General features: G+C 45.5%; 1 long non-coding RNA gene across 2 annotated transcripts in view; it reads right to left on the reverse strand.

The window, feature by feature from the left end:
- Positions 1–978: 978 nt before the first annotated feature.
- The window catches only part of LOC116632462, a 36,238-nt gene continuing 11,323 nt past the window's right edge, over positions 979–25,893 (reverse strand). Inside the window, exons 2-5 of one of the 2 annotated variants that reach the window (XR_004299419.1) lie at positions 11,317–11,477; positions 10,047–10,158; positions 7,059–7,438; positions 979–2,252 (exon numbers count right to left, since the gene is read on the reverse strand). This is a non-coding gene — a long non-coding RNA (uncharacterized LOC116632462). Of the gene's footprint in view, positions 2,253–2,722; positions 2,960–7,058; positions 7,439–10,046; positions 10,159–11,316; positions 11,478–25,893 lie in introns of those variants that run through there. The other variant, XR_004299418.1, reaches the window with a different exon arrangement.

Below are 25,893 nucleotides of genomic sequence, written 5' to 3' on the forward strand. Positions count from 1 at the left end.
CAAAGGGAGGATTGTCAAAGGTCTTAAGAAGGTAGGTATGAGTTGTTGTTATGAAGGAATAATGTTCCTGAAATCACCAAAGGGTTAAATTTGCAAGCACAGAGAGGAATGCATACAGAGGGTAAATCTACATTTTATACTGCCTGAGACATATACAGTTTGGGAGGCCCTCTTTAAGGAAAAGAATATTAACATACATATATAACATGGGGCTTTGGAAGGAAGCTTCGCAAGGGAGGTGAGTGGCTCTAAGGCTTAAGCTTCACGAACTTCAGAGGAAATCTATTTCAGGTTGGACCTGGGGTGAAAGAGAAAAGTAGATTTGACATACAGACTCTTTTGGTAGTCAGAGACCCACCTGAGGTAGAGGGAGTGAAAAAGTTGACATTTATGAGAAGGATCCGGGATATCTCACAGGACCCAGGGATGAGAACCTAGCTGGGCCAAATATACATTGTAACCAGAGTCTCAAACCCAAGCAGGACTCCCCATGTTTTGTCTCTTTCTAAACCTACGCATGTGCTTCATTTTTAACTTTCTCCTTGAAGATCAGCTCCGTGTGCTTTTCTGACACATGGAGCAGGAAACCGTGGCCGCCCATGTGACATGCTGCAGCTCCCAGCACCGGCTCCCAGGCCAGCTTCCCAGGGAAGCAGTCTGACTGACAGACTTGAGTCAGGCATCCATCCTTGAGTCAAAAAACCCCAGCATGATGGCAATGAGGAGACCACTCAACTGTGCGATGGGGACAAAGGCAGTCGCCTGAAAAAGAGGAATCTTTGTGAGCGGGGGGAACAAACCGGAGATGTGTCTGCCTCACCTGTTAGTCTCTGACTAGAGCAGCGCCATCCAACAGAAATATGACGTGATGCACAAATGTGAGCCGCATACGTCATTTACCATTTTCCAGCAGATGCATTACAGGAATACAAAGAAACAGATGAGATTAATTTTAATAATCTATTTTATTGAACCCAACATATCCAAAATATTATTACTTTAACATATGCAATTGACAAATATCTTACATTCTTTTCTACGTATGAAGTCTTTGAAATCCAGCTTTGAAAATCTATATTTACGGCACATCTCAGTGCGGGCCAGCCACATTTCAAGGGCAGCTAGTGGCTGCCATGCTGGACAGGCAGGTTGAGACTTCTTGGCTGAGATCTGGTTGAGGCTGCTACTCATGTACATCCCAGCAGGTCCAAGTCCGTAATGATCAAACAACATTCTCTCGCCTGACGCAGTTGTCATTACTGTGCATCTGCTCTTGGGCTCTGATAAATGTGCAGGATTAATCATCACTGGCTTTCAAAGTGCACATAGCACAAGCACTTTTGCTGCCAAATTGCAATTACAGAGTTCTTTCTTTGATGGATCCAGAGTTTAATGTCTTTGCACTTCCTTTATTCCAGAAATGAAATTAAAGCCTCTCTCTCTCTCTCTCTCACACACACACACACACACAAAAGGCCCACAGAAACCTACAGCTCCATCAGCAAATTGTTCAGCCTTGGTAGGAAGGTCATTAGACTGGTTTTATAGAGAGTCCATAAAGCATCGGGAAAACAGATAAATGTCAAAATCCTGGCTGCTCAGCTGCACTTCAGCTCAGCCTCCCAAAGGTAATAAATGCATCTCTCCAAAGAGTATCTGCTTTCTCTTCAGTTCGCTGCATCCAGGTAAATAAGCAGTACAAGGCGTATTTCTTTTTCATTTTTTTCCCCCAAGTTCTAGCCAACACAGTTGTATACAGGTTAGATCTGCTCCATCTCACTTGGAGAGGCTGGTTTCTATTCTGGTTATTGATTTTTCAGATGACTTGGGTTGAAAAGACAAGATGTGACTGGTTTAGAAGTCTAATTTTTTTGTCTAGAGGCAATTTGTGATGGCTGCCTAGTACATTGATAGCTACTTATACATCGGGCATTTCTTGTGTGCCAGGCAATGTGCTAAGTGCTTACAGACGTTACGTTATTCAATTTTTGTAGCAACACCATAGGTTAGTACTATTATTAACACCCCCATCTTGTAAAGGAGGAAACTGAGGTTTGACAAATGTTAAGTGACTTGCCTTGAAGTCACATGGTTACTAAGCAATAAATCCAAGATTTGAACCCAAGTTGCCTGACACCAAAGCTTTAGCTGCTAAGGTCTGCATATCAGTTTGGGGTAATTTCTGAAATAGAAGGCCATCCAAGTGTCCAGGGACCAGAACTTTCACGTGAAGACTTCTTGGGGCAAGGTGTCTGAGAAGAGAGGATAGTGAAATGAGGGCAAGGGAGCAAGGTGGCAAAAATGGAGCTCCTTTTAAGGGGGAAAAATAAAGACAGATGTGCAAATGCCTAGGGAGGAAGCAGTTGACCAACCCTGACAAAGAAGGGCTGGACTCTCCTCTGCCCCCAGTGTAAACCAGCTCTGACCTTATTCCGCAGCCTTGAACAAGCCACCTGGCTTCCAGTAATGTAAAGATAATGGCTCTGTCAGGCCTCCCTGAGGGCCTATTTGGATTAACTAGCTAATGGTTATAGACTAGTTTGAGTAGGCAAAGGGCCCAATAAAATCTTTACTCAAGCCTTTTTAGCACAGAACTGAGCCCCTGTTGATGATACATGTTAAAGGAAGATCAAGCCCTCTTCAGTTTTATTGCTTTAATTGAGCCATTTGGCAGTACTAGGCCAGTCAAGAAAATAATAGCGTGCCCACATTAATTAGCCAACTTGACTCTGAGAGACAACACCAATAATGTTCTTAGGACCTGAATTTAATGTTGGTAACCTCAAGTGGAGGGCTGGCATTGGATAAATATTTGTTGAATCACTAAGTACACAAATTTGATGTTTACTCAAGCACCTACTATGTGCCAAACAGTGGATTGCAAATATCAGGCTTTAAAAAGCCACCTTTCTTGAGCGCTGTGTATTGTGTAAGACTGATGAATCACAGACCGGTACCCCTGAAACAAATAATACATTATATGTTAATTAAAAAAAAAAAAAGTGAGAGCTCATAAAACCAGGAGAACTTAAAAAAAAAAAAGCCACCTTTCTGATGACAGTATTTTGCCTGGAGATTGGGAATGTTACCATATCACGCCGAATGTGGATTTCTCCATCAGTGAGTTTCTGCACAATCAGCAGTAAAGCAAACTATCAAAGTACTCAACAATCCTACTTGACAGCAAATTACCCCAAAATTTCTCAAGGCAAAGAGAAATTGAAAATTCAATAGTATCTCTCTTGGCAGAATGGCCCTGAAAGATAGAACTCTTCATTTGCCAAACACAGGAAAAATAAGAGAATTTTCAGGAGCTATTTTGATAACAACTATAAATTTTTAAATATGCAGAATATTTTCATCCTTTAAAGGACCGCATCTACTCAGATTTCCACAAGGCAAGAGTATATAAGTTCCCAGTTAGAGGTGGAAGTCAATCTCAATTACATAACATCCTCCTGTCAGTTCCTACCTGTGTGGAAAAATGTGAAATGTGCACGTTTCCATAGAAATAACCAGGCAATTGTCCAGCTGGTTTCAAAAGTGGCTAAACCCTGTTAATCATTTAATACCTTACCTCATGTGAGATAAACACAAGAGAAGTCACTGCCAGGCTACAGTATTTTCTCAAACCCTAATTTGTTCATTCTTTTATTCATTCTACTAAAATAAATTGAGGGGAGGGCTTACTCTATGCCAGGCATTGTTCCAGCCATGAGTGAAGCAAGCAGCCATGAACAAACCAAGATCACCTATCCTCCTGAACCTACATTTTATTTATTTTTTATTTACTTATTTTTTAAGATTTTGTTTGTTTATTTGTCAGAGAGAGAGAGAGCACAAGCAGGGGGATCAGCAGGCAGAGGGAGAAGCAGGCTTCCCACTGAGCAAGGACCCTGACCTGAGCCAAAGGCAGATGCTTAACCAACTGAGCCACCCAGGCGCCCCTAGAATCTACATTTCAGCAACTGCTTTCAGTTCCCAATAGAACTCAAGTATGCTTCCAGTTGTAGTTTAACACAACGAAATAGCCTTTTGGGCTAGCCCTCAGACTTCCTCATGTCAATTCATTCTTTCAGCAAATACTAACTACTGGGCTACTCTGAAACAATACAAATATCTATCCAGATGGCAGTCATGTTTTCACAGAGCTCACTGTCTAAATGGAAACACAAGGCATTTACAGCAACAGCAACAACAACAACAACAACAACAACAACAAAAACCCAACACTACAAGGTATTAAATGCCATGAGCAAAGCAAATAGAATGCTGTGAAAATTCAGAGAAGAAAATTCACCTTCAGGGAGAAGGTAACTAGGAGGCATCTGATTTAGGATTTTAAAGGAAGAGGGGGTGGCTCAGTTGGTTAAGCATCTGACTTTTGATTTCGGCTCAGGTCATGATCTCAGGGTTGTGAGATGGAGCCCAGAGTTGGGCTCTGCCCTGGGTGTGGAGCTGGCTTAAGATTCTCTTTTCCTCTGCCCCTCCCCACCTCCCTCTCTAAAAAGAAAGAAAGAAAGAGAGAGAGAGAGAGGGAGGGAGAGAAAGAAAGAAAGAAAGAAAGAGAGAGAGAGAAAGAAAGAAAGAAAAGAAAGAAAGAAAGAAAGAAAGAAAGAAAGAAAGAAAGAAAGAAAGAAAGAAAGAAAAAGAATTTAAAGGATGAGTATGATTTGCACATGTGAAATGAGAGGTAGGTGGGGCACATGAGGATGAAGGGCCCTCTGTAAATGATCAAAAGGAACATCTTAGTTTCTTAAATACATATTGGTAAGACAAATCTCGGAAAGCTGCTATGGATTGAGTGTTTGTGTCTCCCCAGAATTCGTATGTTGAAGCTCTAATCCCCAGTGGTACTGGAGGTGGGGCCTTTGGGAGGTAATTAGGTCGTGAAAGTAGAACCCTAATGATAGGATTCGTGCCTTTACAAGTAGAGTCAAGAGAGACAATCTCTCTCTCTGCCACATGAGGATACAGCAAGAAGGTGTCATCTGTAAACCAGGAAGAGGGCTTGCACCAGAACCCTACCTGCCTGCACCCTGATCCTGGACCTGAAGCTTCCAGAACTCTGAGAAGTAAATGACGGATGCTTAAGCCACCTCGTCTGTGATATCTTGTTATAGCAGCCCGAACTGACTAAGACAAAAGCAAACTTTGTATTCAAACTTTTTTTATCTAAATGAAGTTTAGAGCAGCTATTGTCTTCAATTCAACTGGATGCTCAAGGTCAACCTACAATGAAAATTCGAGAGAGTGGAAAATCAGTTTCATCTCACATGCTTATGGATGGAACTGGTAGCTCCAAGTGTTGCGTTGCAAATAATTCTGAGGTTTCATTAAAGTCCAGCAGGAAAGGGCCTGCGATCCATTAGTTATGTCTGCCACAGGCACAGGCTTCATATGTAGTGGGTGATTTATTTGCCATCCCTGGATTAAGGTCAGACATCTGAAGTGCCCAGGGAGGAATGCTGTGTCATTGTGGGTTTTTTGTTTTTAAGATTTTATTTATGGGGCACCTGGGTGGCTCAGTTGGTTAAGCGACTGCCTTGGCTCAGGTCATGATCCCAGAGTCCTGGGATTGAGTCCTGCATCAGGCTCCCTGCTCAGCGGGGAGCCTGTTTCTCCCTCTCCCTCTCCCTCTGCCGCTCCCCCTGCCTATACTCTCCTGCTCTCTCTCTGTCAAATAAATAAATAAAATCTTTTTTAAAAAAGATTTTATTGATTTATTTATTTGAGAGAGTGCCAGTACATGTGGGCATGAGCAGGGGGTGGGGGAGGAGGAGGGGTAGAGCGAAAGGGAAAGGGACTAGCAGACTCCCTACTGAGCCTCAGCTGGAGGAGGGCTCCACTGCGGGCTCCATCCCAGGACTCTGAGATCATGACCTGAACCGAAGTCAGATGCTTAACTAACTGAACCACCCAGGCGCCCCACCATAGTGGTTTTTATTTTTTTTTTATTTTTTTTTATTTTTTTAAAAGATTTTATTTATTTATTTGAGAGAGAGAGAATGAGAGACAGAGAGCACGAGCGGGAAGAGGGTCAGAGGGAGAAGCAGACCCCCCACTGAGCAGGGAGCCCGATGCGGGACTCGATCCCGGGACTCCAGGATCATGACCTGAGCCGAAGGCAGTCGCTTAACCAACTGAGCCACCCAGGCGCCCTCACCATAGTGGTTTTTAAACTGTTTTAGCAGCAAGACCCCTCATTTGTTCAAATGAAATCTTACTCAAATTCCAACATTTTGAAGAGTGGAGCTGTCCTGTTGAACAGGGAAGTGGGATGTCTGGAGTCCCACCCCCCACCCCGCCCCCTCCTTACAGTGGCCCCAGGAGCACACCCTGAAAATCATCACTTTATGAGACTGTTGCTTTCCGTGTTGCAAGAAGAACGGCATTTCATAATTTGTTTGGTTCATGTTCAATTCCACAAGAAGGATGATAATCCCTCTTTCCCAGACACAAAGACTGAGGTCCCAAGAAGTTCAGGGATAAGCCTGACAGGCCTGAGAAGGCTGACTACAGAAGGTGGAGGAGGAAGTCAAGCCTAGAGGCCGGCCTCCCCCGCCCCCACCCCGTCCCCCCTGCTTGCGGGGCGGGGTGTCGCAGCCCCCAGCGCTGCCGCTCCAGCGCCCGCAGAGCTTGCCCGGGCCGTTCGCCGGGGACTCCTCCAGAGGAGCGCTGCGTGAGCTCGGGGGCTGCGACCTTCCGCCAGCCCTGTTGTCAGCGACACATTAGAGGTGCCGGGGACTCAGGTTTTCCTCCTGGCGCCCCGAGACTTGCAGGAGAGGGGGCAACCTGAGTGTGACCCCTCCTCCTCGCTCCTCAGCTCTTTCTAAGGGGGGCCTGTCGTCTCTGCCCGCGCTGAGCGGCGGGGGCCTGAGGTACGGTGGTCACAGGGCGTGTGCACGGAAGGCACCTTACGAAGTCCACGGCGCTTCTGTCACCTCACCGAGCCCACCCGCTCCGCTGCTCCGCACCACCACCGCTTGCCGCCTGGCCCGCTGCGGCAGCACCGCCCCCACCCCCACCTCTCCTCCCCTGCTCAGCTCCGGCCTCACCTTGCTCCCCTCTACTCTCCACACTGCAGGAAGCCATCTTTGAATAACGCAGATCCGATCTGGTCACTGCTCGGCTGGAAACCCTCCAACGGCTCCCCATTGTCCTTAGCTCCCCATGGAAGGAGCACTTAATGGCGAGGAAGTGTGGGTGGGCACGTGCGGCCGTGTGCGCGGACACTCTCCCAAAGGAGGGTGGCTTACGACGATCTTTAAACTGGAACAGGACAGCACTATGGGTTCCCCGTGGTACACAGCAAGGTGTATTTACTCAGGTCCTGCCTCATTCCGCAAAGGAGCCGGCGTGGCCGGGTCTATAGGATGTGTCTCCTGGGCACGCGGCCGCAGCATGCGTTCCCAGCTGTGTCTTGGAAGCATCAGTCCTGTGGTATGAACCAACCATAGCGTAAAATAAAAAGAGCGTTTTATTATCCTAAAAACTCTGAAAGGAAACTGAGGCACAGATGCCGGCCGAGGTGCTCTACCACAGCATCAAGACGATTTCTGGATCACTGAAAGGGCGTTCCCAGGTGCATTAGGAGAAACTGAGTCATTACCTAACACAGTAGCCTGTGTGTCAATATTAGCCCAGCACTGGCCCCTAGGTCCTAAGTCAAGGGGGCTTCCCCCAATCATGTCCTCACAATTTAGAAAAAAAGGCCCTTTCTGATCGCTTTTCCTTCGTGGTTTAATATACTTCTTTTTATTTAAAAAAAAAATGTATTTTGGGGTACCTGGTTGGCTTAGTTCGTAGAGCATATGACTCTTGATCTCAGAATCATGAGTTCCAGCCCCTCACTGGTGGCAGAGATTACTTTTTTAAAAATTAAAATAAATAAAAAACTTAAAAATATGTCTTTTAAGTAATTATTTTTTTGAGAAAGAAAAACAAAGCCAGAGGCATCATATTCCCTGATTTTTTCTTTATGCATTTATGTATTTATATTTTATTTTAAGATTTTATTTATTTATTTTGAGAGAGAGAGAGAGAGCTCACAAGTAGGGGGGAGGGGCAGAGAGAAAGGGAGAAGCAGACTCCCCGCTGAGCAGAGAGCCCAACGTGGGACTCCATCCCAGGGTCCTGGGATCATGACCTGAGCTGAAGGCAAATGCTTAACCAGCTGAGCCACCCAGGCGCCCCTCCTTGATTTTAAACTATATTATAAAGCTATAATAATCAAAATAGTATGGTATTGGCATTAAAACAGGTATACAGGGAGGAAAAAAAGGCTTTTAGATTAATCAAACAGAAGAGAGAGCCCAGAAATAAACCCACATGTATATGGTCAATTAATTTACAATAAAAGACCCAAGACATACACAGGGGAAAAGACAGTCTCTTCAGTAAATCCTGTTGGGAAAACTGGACAGCCACATGCAAAAGAATGAAACTGGGCGGCTATCTTACATCATACTCAAAAATTAATTCAAAATGAATTAAAGACTTAAACGTAAGACCTGAAACCATAAAACTCTTACAAGAAAACACAGGCAGTAAGTGCCTTGGCGTCAGTGTTAGTGATGTTTTGGACCTGACACCAAAAGCAAAGTCAACAAAAACAAAAATAAACAAGTGGGACAACATCAAATTGAAAAGCCTCTGTACAGCAAAAGAAATCATCAAGAAAATGGAAAGGCAACTCACTGAATGGGAGAAAATATTTGCAAATCATATATCTGATAAAGGATTAATATCCAAAACATATAAAGAATACATGTAACTCAATAGCAAAAAAAAAAAAATCAGATTAAGAAATGGGCAGAGGAAAAAAGAAAAAAGGAAAGAAAGAAATGGGCAGAGGATCTGAATACACATTTTCCAAAGAAGACATACAGATGGCCAACAGGTCCATGAAAACGTGCTCAACATCACTCATCATCAGGGAAACGCAAATCAAAGCCACAGTGGGATATCACCTCATATGTGTTAGAAGGGCTATTATCAAAAAAACAAGAAATAGTGTTGACAAGGATGTGGGGAAAAGGGAACCCTTGTGCACTGTTGGTAGAAATGAAAATGGGTGCAGCCACTAAAGAAAACAGTGTGGGAGTTCCTCAAAAAATTAAAAATAGAACCACCATAGGATCTAGCAATTCCACTTCTGGGTATTTATCAGAAGAAAATGAAAACACTAACTCGTGTCCATTGCAAGTATTATTTGCAATAGCCAAGACACGGAAACAACCCAAGTGTCTATGGATGGATGAGTGGATAGAGAAAAAGAATGCGTTTGTGTGGAATATTATTCAACCATAAGAAAGAACAAAATCTTGCCATTTACAACAACATGAATGGACCTTGAGGGCATTATGCTAAGTGAAATAAGCCAGTCAGAGAAAGACAAATACCATATGCTCTCATTTATAGATGGAATCTAAACAAAGCAGAACAACAAAAAAAATAAGTTCACAGATAAAAAAGAATGATCATTGCCAGAGGTGGGGGGTGGGAGGTCAGGCGAAATGGTGAAGGGGGTCAAGAGGTACAAACTTTCAGGAAAAAAAAAAAAAAAGCACTTACTTTAAATTAGGCAACACATAATATTTCAAAGTTCCAAAGGTACAAAAATACCTGTAATTAAGGCTCCTTCCCACCCGTCTTTCAGCTACCCTGCTGCCCTCTTGAGAAGCAATCACTAGTTTCTAAAAGTAGTCTATGCATACATAAGCCTGCATATTCACAGTTTTTATTTTCATTCAAATAGTGGAATTAATTCCCAGTGTCCTTTGCCTTGCTTCGCCCCACCCCCACCTTGCTTTTTCAATGAACAATTTATCCTGAGGTCCAGGTTCATTACATGTGACTGTCACGAACCATGGCTGGGCTGTGCCCCTGGGATTCTTCATGGGCCTGAGGGGTTTTGTCCCCGCTAAAACAAAACTGTCTGACTTGGGGCTGGGGAGTTGGGCCCATATTTACTCGTATTTACTGACCCTGGAGCTCATCACCTGGGGAAGGGCAGCTGGTGTCCGGGGCCAACTGGGCAGTACCTGTGGTCAGACGATCAGCACCAGCCTTCCTCTGCACATCACTCAGGACCCTTGTTTCTTTTTAGAGCTTTTAAGTCATTTTTAATTGCGTAGAAAGTACATGAATATATTTCTGCAGAAAAAAAAAAAAAGGTTGACTAAATCAGTTGCAGTAAAAAAATCCCCTTTGATTCCCCAAACCCATGCCAGCTCTCTACCCAGAAGTGTCTACCGTAGCTTGGGTGTTTTAAGCCTTTTGCTTTGTGGGGAAGATTGTTGTGTTTTCCTACGTGGGATCATATTCTTTGTACTGTACAACTTGCTTGCTCATTTAACATTTTGCCTTGGCCCTATTTCTACTTCAGGGTATGGAGTGGGCACTTTGTCCTTTATATCCATCACATTACGATTCTGTTGTATGGATGTACCATAGTTTATGCAAGGATCTTCCTCTTGATGAGCATTTAGGTTGTTCCTAATCTTTCAACATTCAAATAACTGGCTTCTTTTCCCATTCACAGCACATGGCAAGGCAGCTCCCTTCCCAAGATTTCTGTAGATTCCAAGGTTGTTTTCCTGGTCACGTCCTGTCCCTGTCCTGTTCTCAAATCCACTAGGGGCTTCTCTATTCTCACCTCTCTCCCCACGCTCATCATTTCAACTATTCTTTCTATATTCTTCCAAAACCAACGATTTCACTGAGATTGGTGAGTGAAGGAGAGGGGTCACAGCACCCTTCCCTTACCCCCACCCTTAGGTGCCCAGCAAGTCCAGTTGGGGTTCCCTACAAATTCTACCATTCCAGTACTCTGGGCCAGGCCACCATGAGCTCCCCCCCAGGGCACTGCGGCAGTCTCCCAGCTGGCCCCCTGCTTCCACGCCTGCCTTCCCAAAGTCCATCAGCCACCACACTAGCAGAGGCCTTGGAAAACAAACCAGATCACTTCCCTCTCCTGCTTAAAATCCATCAGTGCTTCCCATTGCCTTCAGAGTGAACCCAGGCTCCATGGCAAAGCCGATAAGACTCTGTCCAATTCCCTGCTGCTGCTTCTCCAGCTGCGTCTTCTGTGGCCTCACAACTCACCCCCCCCTCCTCCTCTAACCACCACGCCACCCGCCCTGGGCCTCTGCGCTGGCTCTTCCCTGGAACACTCCTCACACCCACAAGGAGAAGGAGAAGTGGCTCCTTCTCAGCTTGCCCACTGCAGGGCAGGAAAGGCCTTCCTGGAGCACCCCACGCTAATCAGCCCACCCCTCCAATTTCTCCGGCTCGTACCACCCTGTGTATTACCTTCCAAGTCTCTCTCTGTGTGCATGTGTTTCCTGTCTGTGCCCCACAAAACCGTGAGCTCCACATGGACAGGCACTTGGTCTCATTCACTGCTCTGCAGCCGGCGCCTTGCGCAGGAGGCCCACAGTCCCCAGTTGGCTGAACGAATGAACAGACCACATCTACAAAGCAAATGGAGAGGAAACCTCCAGAGGAACGTGTGATTGGAAGACGCACTCTGAGTGAGGGTCCCAAGGGAGCTGTCTCTCCATACAGAAGCCTGGTTCCTCATTGAGACGGGTACAGGCTGGAGCAAGGAGGGAGGCCCCCAGGGCCCCAGGGCTTCCCAGGGCCGTCGGAGATGGGAGAGGGGATGTCTCAGAAATGCCTTGATTGCCACAGCAAAGGGGCAGAGCCGCTGCCCTTCTTCCACCCACCAGGAGCCCACTGAGTTGCCATAGCAACAGAGGACTGCACCAGAGTCCGAAGAGGGATGTCTGCATCTCCCAGCACTTCTGCGAGGGCGAGGAAAAGGGGAGGCTCGGTGCGGAGCCGTGCCCTTGCTCTGTCTGCCTCTGGCCTGTCCCGGGGCAAGCAAAGCGCCCTCCTTGGCCCCTGCAGCCCCACCTCCCGGGAACATCGGAGGAAGCTCTCCCTTCAGAGTCCTCTCCTCTGTTTTCGCTCTCCCGCTGTGGAAGGAAAGCCTCATCTCTGTATCCTGTCCAGGCCCACAAAATTGGCCAGAAGAACAAAGGAGAAGGATTCTCTGATGGCGCACAGCTCTCAAAACAGTCTGAAGAATGTTTTCTTTTTAAATACAACTTTGTTAGTCCGAACGGTCACCTCCTGGAGGTTCTGAGTCTCTGTTGGCTATCTTCTTGGTCCCCTTAAAGAAGCCAGACCTGGCTTTTAATCCCCAGGAGCTAAGAGCCCTTTGAGGGAGCTGCTGAGAAGCCGTTTGCATCATTTGTCAAAACCACGGCAAGAGTATTTACCACTCTCTGAGTCCGTGGCGCGCATCCCTTGTCTCCACCCTGACGACCACCCTGAAAGTCAGTACAGTCCCTCTGGCCATGTAGGGAACCGGAGGCCTGGTCGTTCCCGGGGCCACACCGCTGCCAGGAGGCCAAGCCGCGCTCTCAGGCCCTGACACGCAAGCCGCTGGCCGCTGCTCTGCCCCGGGAGGCACAGACAGCTCCATGGAGCGGCACATTTTGCTTCCCCAAGGCCAGCCAGCCCCGCGAGTCCTCCCGCGGCCCCCCATCCCGGCCACCGTGGCCCGCAGTTGCTGGCTCTGGCGCCGCGCCACCTCACCCCCACAGGGGTCTGACAGCAAGTAGCTCAGAGTGGGAACAAAGGCGGCTTTTTTAGCCCCTTCTTTAGAAACCTTGAGTCCTCGCCCGCAGAAGCTGCTCCTCGGATTGGCTGCTACCATGGCAACGGGCTGCTGGTCTCTGTCCAATTATGTCAGGCCAGGACCGCAGCGCCTCCGCGTCCATTTCCGGCCGAGCTCCCAGCCGGCCAGCGCCGCCCTTCTGACCTCCAGGCAATTGCGAATGCCCACGCTTTCTCCTTACAGCTGCCTTCCAGTGCCCCGCTCCTGATGAAGCCTTTGTAATCTGCTTCGAACTTCCCCTCCCAGCAGCCCCTCGTCCCACTCGGCTGCTGGCTCTTTCTCTGTGCTTTATGAAGCACCGATTGTGTATCCAGCCTTGCCCCCAGCACACTCGTGCACCCTGATGGGCAGATAACTTGGACACGCACATTTCGGACATCCGGGACTCAGTGTCTGGCACTGAGATCTTTTTGCTGTAATTGTGACCTTGGAGGGGGTCTACGGTGGCCTGATTTTAAGCCTGATTTATCCGTCCAGTGACTCATGAGCACCTACTATGTTCCAGGCACTAGGGACACCACATTAAATAAGCCAGCATGGAACTTTGTTTTCCTAGTGGAGACGGGTGATAAAAGTAAACAGATAAACATGATTTGGGGAGTGGTAAGTGTGGTGAAGATAAAGGAGCTGAGGAGCTCTGATCCTAGGAGGGACATTTTCCTCTGTCTTCATCCAAGTTCCTCCCCTCACTCCACACAGGAGGAAGGGGGGCAGGGAGTGATGCTTTGTGCCCAGTGGGCACTTCGGTATGCAAGTGGCAGAGGCTAAACTTAGGGAAAAGGATCTTCAGGCAGTGACGCCGCTGGGTGTCTGAGGCCTGATAGTCATCTGGACTCCATCGCCATCTCTTCCGTCTCCCCAGCAGTCAGCTTCCCTCCTTCTCCTTCCAGTGGCTTTTCCCACAAGACAGGCAGTGTGGCTGCTGACAGACCCTGTGAGTTTTATTTTTCCGAGCCACAGTCATGGAAGCCAGCCTGATCTCAAGCATTCTCCCATTCTAAGACCATAACTCCAAAGGAAGCCACTTGTTGGCCCAGGTCAAAAGTTCCCAGCTCGACTAACCAGCAAAGGCTGGGGATGGGATCAGAGGACTAATAAGGAGGCTCCTGAGTTCCCCGTTAGTTCTTTGTGGTTGGGAAAGGCAGGAAGTTCCAGGGTCCAGACCCCCCTTACAGAGGGAGACCCATCTAAGTGTGTGCCCCTCCACCCCTCACCCTCATCCTGACCCACCTGCACTTCTGCTTTCTTACTTTTATGGTCTCAGTTCTGTTCCTGAGACCTGGCCCTATGCCCCAGTTCAGTCCCAACTCAAGGTCACCCTCTGCTCTGGAGGCTTCTCTGCCCACCTCACCTGTGTCACCCTCATGTGTAGTCCCACCCACCCCATGCATGACTCAAAGTTGTTGGGTACAGCAGGTTTTATGAAGATCTAGGGGGTAACAGATGGGGAACATGGCATAGCTCAGAAGAAGACCATGGTATGTTCCACAAATAGAAACAGTTCTCACTGCCTTCTATCCTTAGTGCTCACTGTAAGGAAATCACATGATTTCCCTCCCTCCTTGACCTTTCTCTTGGAGCTCCCAGCAGGAACCGTGAAATTCCTTGTTACTTTCTAATGCAGAGGTATTCAGCTTTCCACCTCCACTCAAATCAGATTCCTGAGCCTACCCTGGCATATCCTAAAAACACATAAAGGTGCTTTGCTAAATAAAAGAACCTTCATTCTGAGCCTACAGAAGTCAGGAGAAGCTATGGTACTGTATTACTTGCTTAACTTACCCACTATCAAATTCTTAGGGCTCCTATTTCCACCGGCCATAGCGAGGACAGGAGGTGGGGTTAGAGGGATCCATGCACAGATTCCTCTCTGGCCCCAGGATAAGTGCTGTCCCCCTCGGTGCTGAGATCTTGTAAGTCAGGACAACTTGCACATGGTATATCCCACTACATCTCTTCTGACGTTAGATGGGGTCTCATGCTTGGATCCCTGAGACTTCTTTTGAGGGATAGGCTCTGCAGGTCACATACTAGTCCAACACCCTGAGGGTGACACAGAGGAAGAATGAACGGCTCCCAGACTGTAGAGGTCGGGGATGCCTCAGCAAGGGACACAAGATCTCATTCTGAGAAGAGAAAGGGTAAGGTGGACCCTCTCGGCCACGCCCACTGTCAGTTATATTTTCCAGCTGAGAAAGCTCGAATCTGTGCTTGCATTCCCAGGGCCTGCCCTTTTCACTCTCACTGGGGTGGGGGTCAGCAAATGCTAGAATTCTGACAGAGTTGCCGCCTCTGAATCTCCCTGCTGGATTTGTAAAGACTCAAAGATGACAGTCATCTGGGAAGCCATGCCCTTACACGTTGCCTGATGCCTGAAGCTATTTCAGTGAACAATCAGAGCTCTTTTTCTATGGCCTCTAAAAACCTGTGCACGGGTAAACTGCCCACGTAGGGCAGTCACGCAGCATGGCTCTAGCACCTTCTATTAGAGGCCGTTTTCAATGTTCTGGAGGGATGGGAGGCAGAGATGGGGAAAAGAGCTGTCCCTTCTGCTTCTGTCCTCTTCTGCCCCCAAAGATTTCACGTGAGGAGAGTTACAAAGATCCTGGTGTTTCTTCCTTAGAAGTCTGGTTCCTTCTCATTACCTCAGATTTCCTGGAGCCTGGACCTATTAATGCACTCCTTCTGCCTTTGTGGTCTGATCAAACTGTAGGCTATTTCTGCAAATGTATTTGACTTTGAATCAGGGGCTAGGCTACATGGTCATTGACATCCCTTCCTGTTCTTACAAAAGGGACGTAATAGGTTAGTGGAATGAGCCCTGGGCCAGGAACCAGGTAAGTTTGGGGATCTGGACCTAGCTCTGATGAAGTGTGACATCGTGCAAGTCACTTGCATCCTGGGGCCTTGGGTTTCCATCCATCAAAGATATGGTTCAACAAAGGCAGTTTTCTGAACCCTGGCCTCTCATCTGCACTTCCAAACACCCCTGAGTATCACCTATACTATTATATACTTAACATTTTTCTGAAAATTGAATTACCTTTTTAACTTGGCTTCACAATAAGCAACATATCCATGAAATCACATATTTAATGTGCTAGTTTTATTTTTTCTACAAATACTTATTTTTAATTTTACTCATCTGTATAATCCCTGAAACCATCCTGAGTACCATACACATCTACCACCCTTTGGGAAACACTGAATTAGAGCATCACTTTGGTTCCCAAATGTCCTCACCCCTATTGTGAAATTCTAATAATCCCCCAAAGGAAAAGCAATTTCAGAAAGAAAAAATATATATATCATTCCTGAGCCAAGAACCAGCATGACCCTTGGAACAAAATGGTTGTGTTTTGACAACTTCTTCTTTCCCAACTCTGATTCCAATTTCTTGAGCCTGACCAGCCTACACGGCTCTGCCACGCCTCTTCCCTTGGAGTTGCACATGGTCTACCAAAGACCTCGGTTGCGAAGTGCCCCAGGCCTGCCCCTGTATCAGGTGGGGGAACTGCTGTGGCCCCCTGGAAACAGATTACCCTTCCAAGTGACTGGAGGGTTGGCCTTTCATCCTAAGCAAGCAATCCCAAGGTTAGAGCAAGTCTTGTCAGTGGGCAGCCTCCTCTGAGTCCGTTCACCCCCACCGCTTCCTGGAACTATTTGGATGACATAATTCAAGAGACTCATGGGGATCCTTGGCTAGGAACTCTCTTCTCTGGTAAGGTACTGGCAAGCAAGAGAGAGGAGGGTTGGGCTCCTCCGGAGAGAGAGAGAGAATAGATAACGTTTCCCTGGTAAAAGAAGGACACCTGTATAATGAAATAAAAACTGAACAAAACATCAGTCATCAGGGTTGATCCTCCCCTACCTCAGGAATTCCCCAATCTGGGTGATCATCAGCATCACATGAAAGGCTTTTATAAGTAGATTTAAACACATCCCTATGCTATTACTCAGCGATCGCACTCCTTGGTATTTGACCATAATAAATGAAAACACCAGGGGTACCTGGGTGGCTCAGTCAGTTGAGCAGCTGATTCTTGATTTCAGCTCAAGTCATGATCTTGGGGTAGTGGGATAGAGCCCTGCTTCAGACTCCGGACTCAGCAGGGAGTCTGCTGGAGATTCTCTCTCCCTCTGCCCACCCCACCCCCTGCTCGCTCGCTTGCTCTCTCTCTCTCTCACTTTAAAATAAATAAATCTTTTAAAAAATAAATGAAAATATATTTATGGCAGCTTTATTCATAATAGCCAAAAGCCCCATCAGTAGGTAAAGAGAGAAACAAACTGAGGTATAGCCACAGGGTGGAATACTACTCAGCAATAAAAAGTAATGAACTATGGATATGATACATGCAACAACATGGATAAATCCCAAAAACTTTATGAGAAGCAAAAGAAAAAAAGAAACCGGACACATCCATTGATATGACATTCAAGAACAGGAAAGACCCATCTATGGCGATAGAAATCAAAAGAGTGGTGATCTATGCAGGATGGGGATTGATTTAATTTTTTGAGGCCATGGAAATGTTCTGTATGCATACATTTGCCAGAACTTACCCAGTTATACTCTGAAGATCTGTGCGTTTCCCTGTAGGTAAATTTTACCTTAATTTAAAAAAAGAAACCAAGGGGCACCTAGGTGGCTGAGTCGGTTGAGCATCCAACTTTTGGTTTTGGCTCAGGTCATGATTTCAGGGTCGTGAGATCAAGCCCCACATCGGAGTCAATGCTCAGCCCAGAGTGTGCCTGTCCCTCTCCCTCCCCTGCTTGCGCATGCGTGCTCTCTCTCTCTCAAATGGATGAATAAATCTTAAAAAACAAAAACAAAAAACCAAAAATATATATTCTCTGGCCCCGTCCTATTCCTACTAAACCAGAATCTCCAGAGGCAGAATCTGGAAATGTATAGTTTAAAAAACCTTTGCAGGTGATTCCAATACACACTCAGGTGTGGTAATCTTTGGATCCTAAGAAAGCTTTGGCTGATTCCCTATTGTTTACCAGAGGTGGGGAAGTTACAGGACTGCTAGTAGAAAGAAAGACTAAAATAACAGCTACTGCTTACTGAACACTTATTATTATGCTCTCAAATTCTTCCAAGAACTCCACAAAGCGGGTATTATTTTCTCCATCTTACAGATGAAAACAACAACAACAAAAATGAGGGCAGGACACTTGCCTAAATCACACAGCTGGTAAATCGCAAAACTACTTAGCCCAGGTATTCTTTACTACAAATATCTCATTCTTTCCATCGTTCATTCATTCCAATAATCCAAACCAAGTAAATATTGGGTGCCTTCTCGGAGCGAGGCACTCTGCTGGGCGTTATGCCACGCCCACCATCCTGGAAGATAGGAAGGAGGATTGATGGGTGAGCAAGACGGAGTCTGTAACGCAGCATTTACCTTCGCTTTGTAGACTCAGGGAGGAAAGGGATCCCAGGCCTCTTTTAAGTATTCAGGTGGTTTGGGGAAAGGCAGCAGGTTTATGGTTATAGAAGCAGAGCTAAAGGAAGCTTCTCTGCTGCTTACTTTGGGAACTTTCCAGAAGCTAACACCAATAGCAGGTAATGTTAAAAATGGGTTAAGATCATTATGGGATTATGAATAATTCACAGGCACCCCCTGTTACCCATTACATTTTGTTCTACATAATTGCTTCCTGGAAATCTGCTCCCAGGGCAGGGAATTGGGAGTATGCATGAAATTGAATATTTCTGCCTTTGACAAGTAAATTTAAACAAAATTGTGAATTAGTTTCAGTCCCCTGCTGTCTATCCCCTTTGAGTTGATAAGACTGGTCCTTTACCCAATAAAATAACTGTGCAAGCAAAAGGGTGTAGCTCTTTTGAAAGGGAAGCAAGCCCCAGTTCCTATTCATACCAGGGAGTGTTCCAGGGGTTCTAAATATTGTGGAGGATTTGGAGTGGGATGGGGGACTAGAAGAGGGATGTCTGGGGAGAATCAGAGTCAAACCACAAAATGCATATCAAACCACGGTACGATATAAAGATGGGAATGACCAGGATAAGAGTAATCCTTCTATAAAAATTGAGATGTAATTCACACACCAAAAATTCATCCTTTTATTTTTTATTTTTATTTTTTTATTAAAGATTTTATTTTTAAGTAATCTTTACACCCAACGGGAGGCTCAAACCTACAACCGCAAGAACAAGAGTCACATGCTCTACTGACTGAGACAGCCAGGCACCTCAAAAATTCACCTTTTTGGGGGGTTCTTGGGAAAAAATTCACCCTTTTAAAGTGTACAAGTCACTTTACTCCAGCCCCGGCAACCATTAATTTATTTTGTCTCCATAGATTTGCCTGTTCCGGATATTTCGTATAAATGGAATCATGCAATACATTGCCTTTTGTGACTGGCTTCTTTCGCTCAGCATATTTTCAAAGTTCCTCCATGTTGTTGCATGCATCAGAACTCCATTCCTTTTTATGGCTGAGTAATATTCCATCATACAGATATATTTTGTTTATCCATTCAATTAATGGAAATTGGTTTTGGCTATTATGAATAATCCTACTATGCGCATTCATGTACAGGTTTCTGTGTGAATATCTTTCTAATTCTCTTAGGTATACAACTAGGAGTGGAATTGCTGGGTCATGAGATAACATTTGTTCAGGTTTTTTTTAATTTTTATTTTAATTCCAGTGTAGCTAACATATAACATTATGTTAGTTTCACATGTACAGTATAGTAATTCAACACTTTCATTCATCACCTAGTGCTCGTCACAACAAGTGCACTTTTTACACATCACCTATTTCCCCATACTCTGCCCTACCCCCAGCCCGCCCACCTCTCCTCTGGTAACCATCAGTCTGTTCTCAAGAGTCTGTTTTTTGGTTTGTCTCTCTTTTTTTTTTTTCCCTTCGCTCATTTGTTTTGCTTCTTGAATTCCACAACATATGTTCAAGGGTTTTTTTTTTTGTTTTTTAGAGAGAGAGTGTGCGAGCGGGGGACGGGGGTGGAGGGGCAGAGGGAGAGAGAGAGAAGCCTAAGCAGACTCCACACCCAGCGCGGAGCCTATCTCGGGGTTCAGTCTCACGACCCTGAGATCATGACCTGAGCCAAAACCAAGAGTCAGATGCTTAACCGATTACACGACCCAGGTGCCCCATATGTTCAATTTTTTGAGGAAGTATCAAGCTGTTTTCCACAGCGGCTGCACCATTTTCCATCCCCCCAGCAGCGTATGAGGATTCCCCCCTTTTCTAGCAATACCTCTTTTCTCTAGCGATACTCTTGCTTTATCTTCTTTGTCAAAATGTATCTCTGTTCTACGTAGTAATCACAGCTTATCTGAAAACCTAACCTACATTACTGGTTTCATGTGTCATCCCGCTGGATAACACATTTACAATTTAAGAAGAACTTCCCGGAGATACACAAGTACATTATTCAGGACACTTCTAAATTCAAACTATCTGAAGAAAAGAGAGGATGTATTTACTCACGTAGCTAGGAAGATAGTCAGGTAGCTTACAAACTGTAAGGGGAAGTTACAGGAACCAAGGCTTCAGCTTCAAGGTGAAGTTCTCTCTCTTTCTCTCTCTCCATTCCCCTCTGAATCTCCCTCTTGTTTCTTATTTCTTTGATGTCCTGTTTCCATGACACTCTCTCCACCTCTCACCTCAGTAGCCTCTGCTTGGCCTCCTTCTGCATCCGGTTCTTTCCATGTATAAGAATGACGGCTGCCCGGTGCTCAGACCTACAGCCTCTCAGCTTCACAGCACCACGAATAGTTTAAGACCTAGGGACAGAGACCTTCTCTCCCAGAATCATGTCATGCCATCCTTGTATCAATCACATGTCCAGGAAAATGAAGTCTAAAGTTCTTGGCTCCCCCCGGCCCCCACACCCACGTCCATGGCCAGATCAGAAGATGGGGACCTTGTCAGACTCACCACCTAACCTAACTATCGCCTCCTTAGTCATTTGGCTCTGTTGCAATTCTACTTTTTCCAAATGAGTGGAATGGAATCTTTTTTAGAAAATGGAGGGAAAACTTCAGTAATTGAAAGCACTTTCTATTTTACTCTCAATGGGTTCCAAAATCTGTGAAGGACTCTCAAGGGACTTCCAAAATTTCTCAAGTAAAGTCAAACAGCTATCAGAGCCCACATGTGAAAAAGAGAAAATGAGCTGAGTTCTTGGATGTTGGAGCTGGAAGACCCTGTGGGGACCACCCAGTCCCCCGACTCATTTTACATAGGAAGCAACTGAGGCCTAGGGCTGGAGGGGGGCCTGTCTGGTCACAGAGATGAAAAGTAGCAGAGCTGGCCACAAACTTGGATCTCCAGGCCATGCCTTTTCTTCTTGTCCAGCTTCTTCTTATCTGCACTCAGATTAAAAAAAAAAAAAGGTGGGGGGGGGGGGCTCCAGGGGCGCCTGGGTGGCTCAGTCGGTTAAGCATCTGCCTTCGGCTCAGGTCATGATCCCGAGTCCTGGGATTGAGCCCCACATCGGGCTCCCTGCTCAGCCCCACATTGGGCTCCTTGCTCACATGTAATCCTATCAATTAATCATTTTTTTGTGCTGCCTAAGCTTGGATGTCTGCTTTTCCCTCTCCCCCTCCTCCCCCACTCGTGCTCTCTCTCTCTCTCTCTCAAATAAATGAATAAAATCTTAAAAAAAGAAAAAGGGCGGGGCGCCTGGGTGGCTCAGATGGTTAAGCGTCTGCCTTCGGCTCAGGTCATGATCTCAGGGTCCTGGGATCGAGTCCCGCATCGGGCTCCCTGCTCCTTGGGAGCCTGCTTCTCCCTCTGCCTCTCTCTCTCTCTCATGAATAAATAAATAAAATCTTTAAAAAAAAAGAAAAAAGAAAAAGGGCTCCAGATTCATAGTAAGGGCATAAGAAGGAGGTGCTGAATGGAGCCCAGGCTTTCTAGTTCCAATTCACTCTTTGGGCATCACAGGGACACAATTTATGCTGTGGGAGGATTTCTTGCTGAAATCAGCACTGCTTGGGCCATAATCTAGCTGTGAGTCACAAATTGCACAGGAAGTATCTGAACGAGCTTTCTCTGAGTGAGAGAGGAGAGAACTGAAGGGTGAGGCCCAGAAATAATGGGCAGACATTTTGGGAACTGAAATAAAGAGCCGCAATCAACGGACTCACTGTCCCTGCATCCCAGCCCCGTGGAATGGCCCGTGGAAGTGCAGACACTTGCCTTCTCCCTGCACACTTCCTAGCCACGCACCCAGGAGAAGAGACATACTTCCGGGACACGTTTTAGAGCCTTTTTTTTTTTTTCCCCACATGAATTTGTACAAGCTCTTTCTACTAAGGGTTTAGTTCTTGTCTGCCTTATAACTGGCAAAAATTTCTGTCCAGCTTTCCTTTGTCTTTTGCTTGGTTTTTCTCCTTTGATGTGTTTAATTTTCACATGTGATCCTATCGACTAATCATCTCTTTTGTGTTGCCTAAGCTTGGATGCCATGATTCAATATCTTCCTCTACTTCATTTTTTTAACCAATGAAAGTCATTTCTTATAAATCCATCAACACGTCCCTTAAAAGCTTGAGTTTGCAGTAATTTGAACATGACAGAATTAAGGACTCCCACACCCATCCTACTTCGATTTATCTAAATTTTCTTCCAATACTTTTGCACAATTAAATATTTCAACTATCTGGAATTTATTTTAGTGTAAAATGTGAGGTAGGGATCTAAGTTTCTGTTTTCTTGTTGTGTTTTTTTCCAAATGGTTAATCAGTTCTCATAACAACAGTTATTAACTAATAACTCTCTTCCCCACTCCCAGTAATGTTTTCTAGAGTATAGACTGTGAGGATGTACGGTTGGTTGCTGTTGTTTTAAAATATGTGCATATCCATGACACTGTCCCATTCAAGAGGTGGAATTTAATTCCTCTCCCCTTGAGTGTCAGCTGGACTCAGTAACATAACCAAGTATAATGGTTGGTGTAAGTGCTGGTTTGTGACTCATGAGGCCGGGCCATAAAAGACATGCAGCTTGCTTCTCGCTCTTTCTTGGATTGCCCACTTTAGAGCAGGGCAGCTACCAGCCTCCTTAGCCCCCACATGTGCAACAGAGGAACCTCTGCCCCCCTCAGAGTGCCCCAGGTCCGTCTGGGAGGTGCTGAGAGGAGCCTCACAAGGGCACACAAACCAGCCTCCCTCTGTGGTCACTAGGCAGCTACTTGCCTTTTTTTGCTCTTTAGCACCACTTCCTGACTGTGGCTCCTGAATCCCCTTGGGAAAGCATCACCTCCGCATCAACCATCGTGAGAGGCCCCCGGGCAGAGTGTTTCCTGGGGGTTGGGGATGGAATTGGCTGCTTCTAAGCTACAGCAGATCACCTGGGCCCTTAAGTGGTTCTGTTTTGCCCTGAATCTTGGGGTGTCCATCTTGAATTGCTCTATCAGCTTCTTTCTATAAGCCCCCCTCTCTGTAGAGTGCTCAACAAAGGAGTGGGCAGGGGCACAAGTCCTTCTATCTGCTTCCAGACATTTATTCTCTTTCCCACAGAGAAAACAACCCACTTAAATGGAGGTTAACAGGCAGGCTGTTGGGGATATGGATTATAGTCCTAACAGCAGCCAAGACCTAATGATCTATTATTCTCCAAACCCTTTTTACAGACCTCACCTAAGAGATCCCTCTGGACTGTCTGACTCACCTAGTTAGCACTTTCCCTCTCACAGATACACATTCCCCTTTCTTGGTCCAGATATCTCTTCCTTGGGAAACCCAACAGCTCCCTCTCTGCCCCAGGGACATGATTCATGCCTGAGCTTCTGCATTACTAACTGACCTGGCATTCTTAGGAAACCAGTGCCTCCTGCACTTTAGATCTAGGAAAAGAGCAACTCAGTGTTCTAGAGAAAATTCTCTTGCCCTCTTGCCTTCAAAATGTCATTAACTGAAAAGAGATAAGGTTTTCTTGTCAAGCCTGGGGAGGGAGCTGCTCAGGGAGACAGACTGGCAGCCTTCAAAACATGCATGCCAGCCTTTTTAACAAGCAACTCCATTGTTGGGAAAATTTTAAAGACAAGAAAAAAGATTTAATGCCAAGGACGCTTATTACAACACTGTTTGTAATAGTGAAAAACTGGTAATAGCCTAAATGCTCAAGAATAAGGGGACTGATCAAATTATGGCACATCCATAAAATGGAACGTCATTTAGCTTTTAAAAGCTATGCTGTAGATCAATGTTCATAGACACGGAAAGATGGAACATGGTAAATTGTTAGAAAAAAATTATTGTAGTATGATGCCATCTTTTTCAGTATATACACTAATAAATGTAGGATGGATATATATCAAAGGTTAACAGTAGGGCACCTGGATGGCTCAGTCGGTTAAGCATCTGACTCTTGATTTCAGCTCAGGTCATAGTCCCAGGGTTCTGGGATCGAGTTCCCCATTGGGCTCCCTGCTCAGTGGGGAGTCTGCTTCTCCCTCTGCCCTTCCCTTCTACTTATTCGCTCTCTGTCTCAAATAAATAAAATCTTAAAAAAAAAAAAGAAAAAAAGGTTAACAGTAGTTGACTTGAGATGATGGGTATTTTTATTGTTTTTATTTTGCCTGTGTATATGTTCTATACATCCTCTAGGTGGGTGTCTTGTCACCTTGTAAAGAGAAGAAAATGTTAAGAATTACTTTCTTTTTTTTTTTTTTAAGATTTATTTATTTGACAGAGAGAGACACAGCGAGAGAGGGAACACAAGCAGGGGGAGTGGGAGAGGGAGAAGCAGGCTTCCCGCTGAGCAGGGAGCCCGATGCGGGGCTCATTCCCAGGACCCTAGGATCATGACCTGAGCCGAAGGCAAACGTTTAACGAATGAGCCACCCACGCGCCCCAAGAATTACTTTCAGTGCAAAATCTGACTGCCTCTCTACTAAACTAGGTAAAATCAAAAGGACTGACAATACCAAGTGTCAGTGAAAATGTGGGACAACCAAGACACTCGTCCACAGCTGATGGGGGTGCAAATTCTAACAACCACTTTGGAAAAATGTCATGCGATATTACTAAAGCAAAACATGCATCCACCCCATGACCCAGCTGCTCCTTTCCTGGGTATATACTAATAGAAGTGTGTGTTTATGTACACCAAGTACACACACAAAATCATTATAGCTTAGTAACAATAACTTTATGAACAATAACCCAACCCTGGGAAAACACCAGTGTTCATCAGCATCAGAATGGGTAAAATAAAGTATTGCCTATTCACACCACAGAATACTAGAGAACAATAAAAAATAACAAACCGTTTCAACCTGGTAGAACATGAATGAATTTCACAGACCTAATGTTGAATGAAAAAGCCTGATACTGAAAAGTACATACTATATTATTCCATTTACATGAAGGCCAAGAACAGGCCAAATGAAGCTATGCTGATAGGGATCAGGATAAGGGTTACCTGTAGGAAAGGTACTGATGGGAAAGGAACATGAGGGAGCCTTCCAGGGTGCTGGGAATGAATGTTCCATACCAGCATTGTCCAAAAAAATGATAATGTAAGCTATTTAATATATGCTAGTAGCCATATTTAAAAAGCTAAAAAGAAACCAGTGAAATTTAACTTTAATTTTATAATAGCCTTAATTTTAATGATATATATATATATTTTTAAAGATTTTATTTATTTATTTGAGAGAGAGAGAATGAGAGAGAGCACATGAGAGGGGGGAGGGTCAGAGGGAGAAGCAGACTCTCCGCCGAGCAGGGAGCCTGATGCGGGGCTCAATCCCAGGACTCCAGGATCATGACCTGAGCCGAAGGCAGTCACTTAACCAACTGAGCCACCCAGGCGCCCTAATGATATATTTTTATTTAACATACAAAATACTGTGATTTGGACATTTACTTACTATTTAAAAATTATCAATGGTATATATTCCTTTTTTTTTTTTGCTAAGTTGTTGAGAGTGTATTTTACACTTACAGCACATCTCAATTCCAACTAGCCACCCTTTGTGGTTTTTTTAAATTTTATTAAGTAATCTCTCCACCCAACGTGGGGCTCAAACTACAACCCCCAGATCAAGAGTCGCACGCTCTAGGGCCTAAGCCAGCCTAGGGGCCCCTCAACTAGCCACCCCTCAGTTGCTCAATAACCATCTGTGGCTGGTAACTACCACATCAAACAGCACAGGACTGTACCTCGATTTGAGTGGTAGCTTAC

The sequence above is a fragment of the Phoca vitulina genome, unplaced genomic scaffold, assembly GCF_004348235.1.
Source record: "Phoca vitulina isolate PV1807 unplaced genomic scaffold, GSC_HSeal_1.0 scaffold6, whole genome shotgun sequence".
Taxonomy (NCBI): domain Eukaryota; kingdom Metazoa; phylum Chordata; class Mammalia; order Carnivora; family Phocidae; genus Phoca; species Phoca vitulina.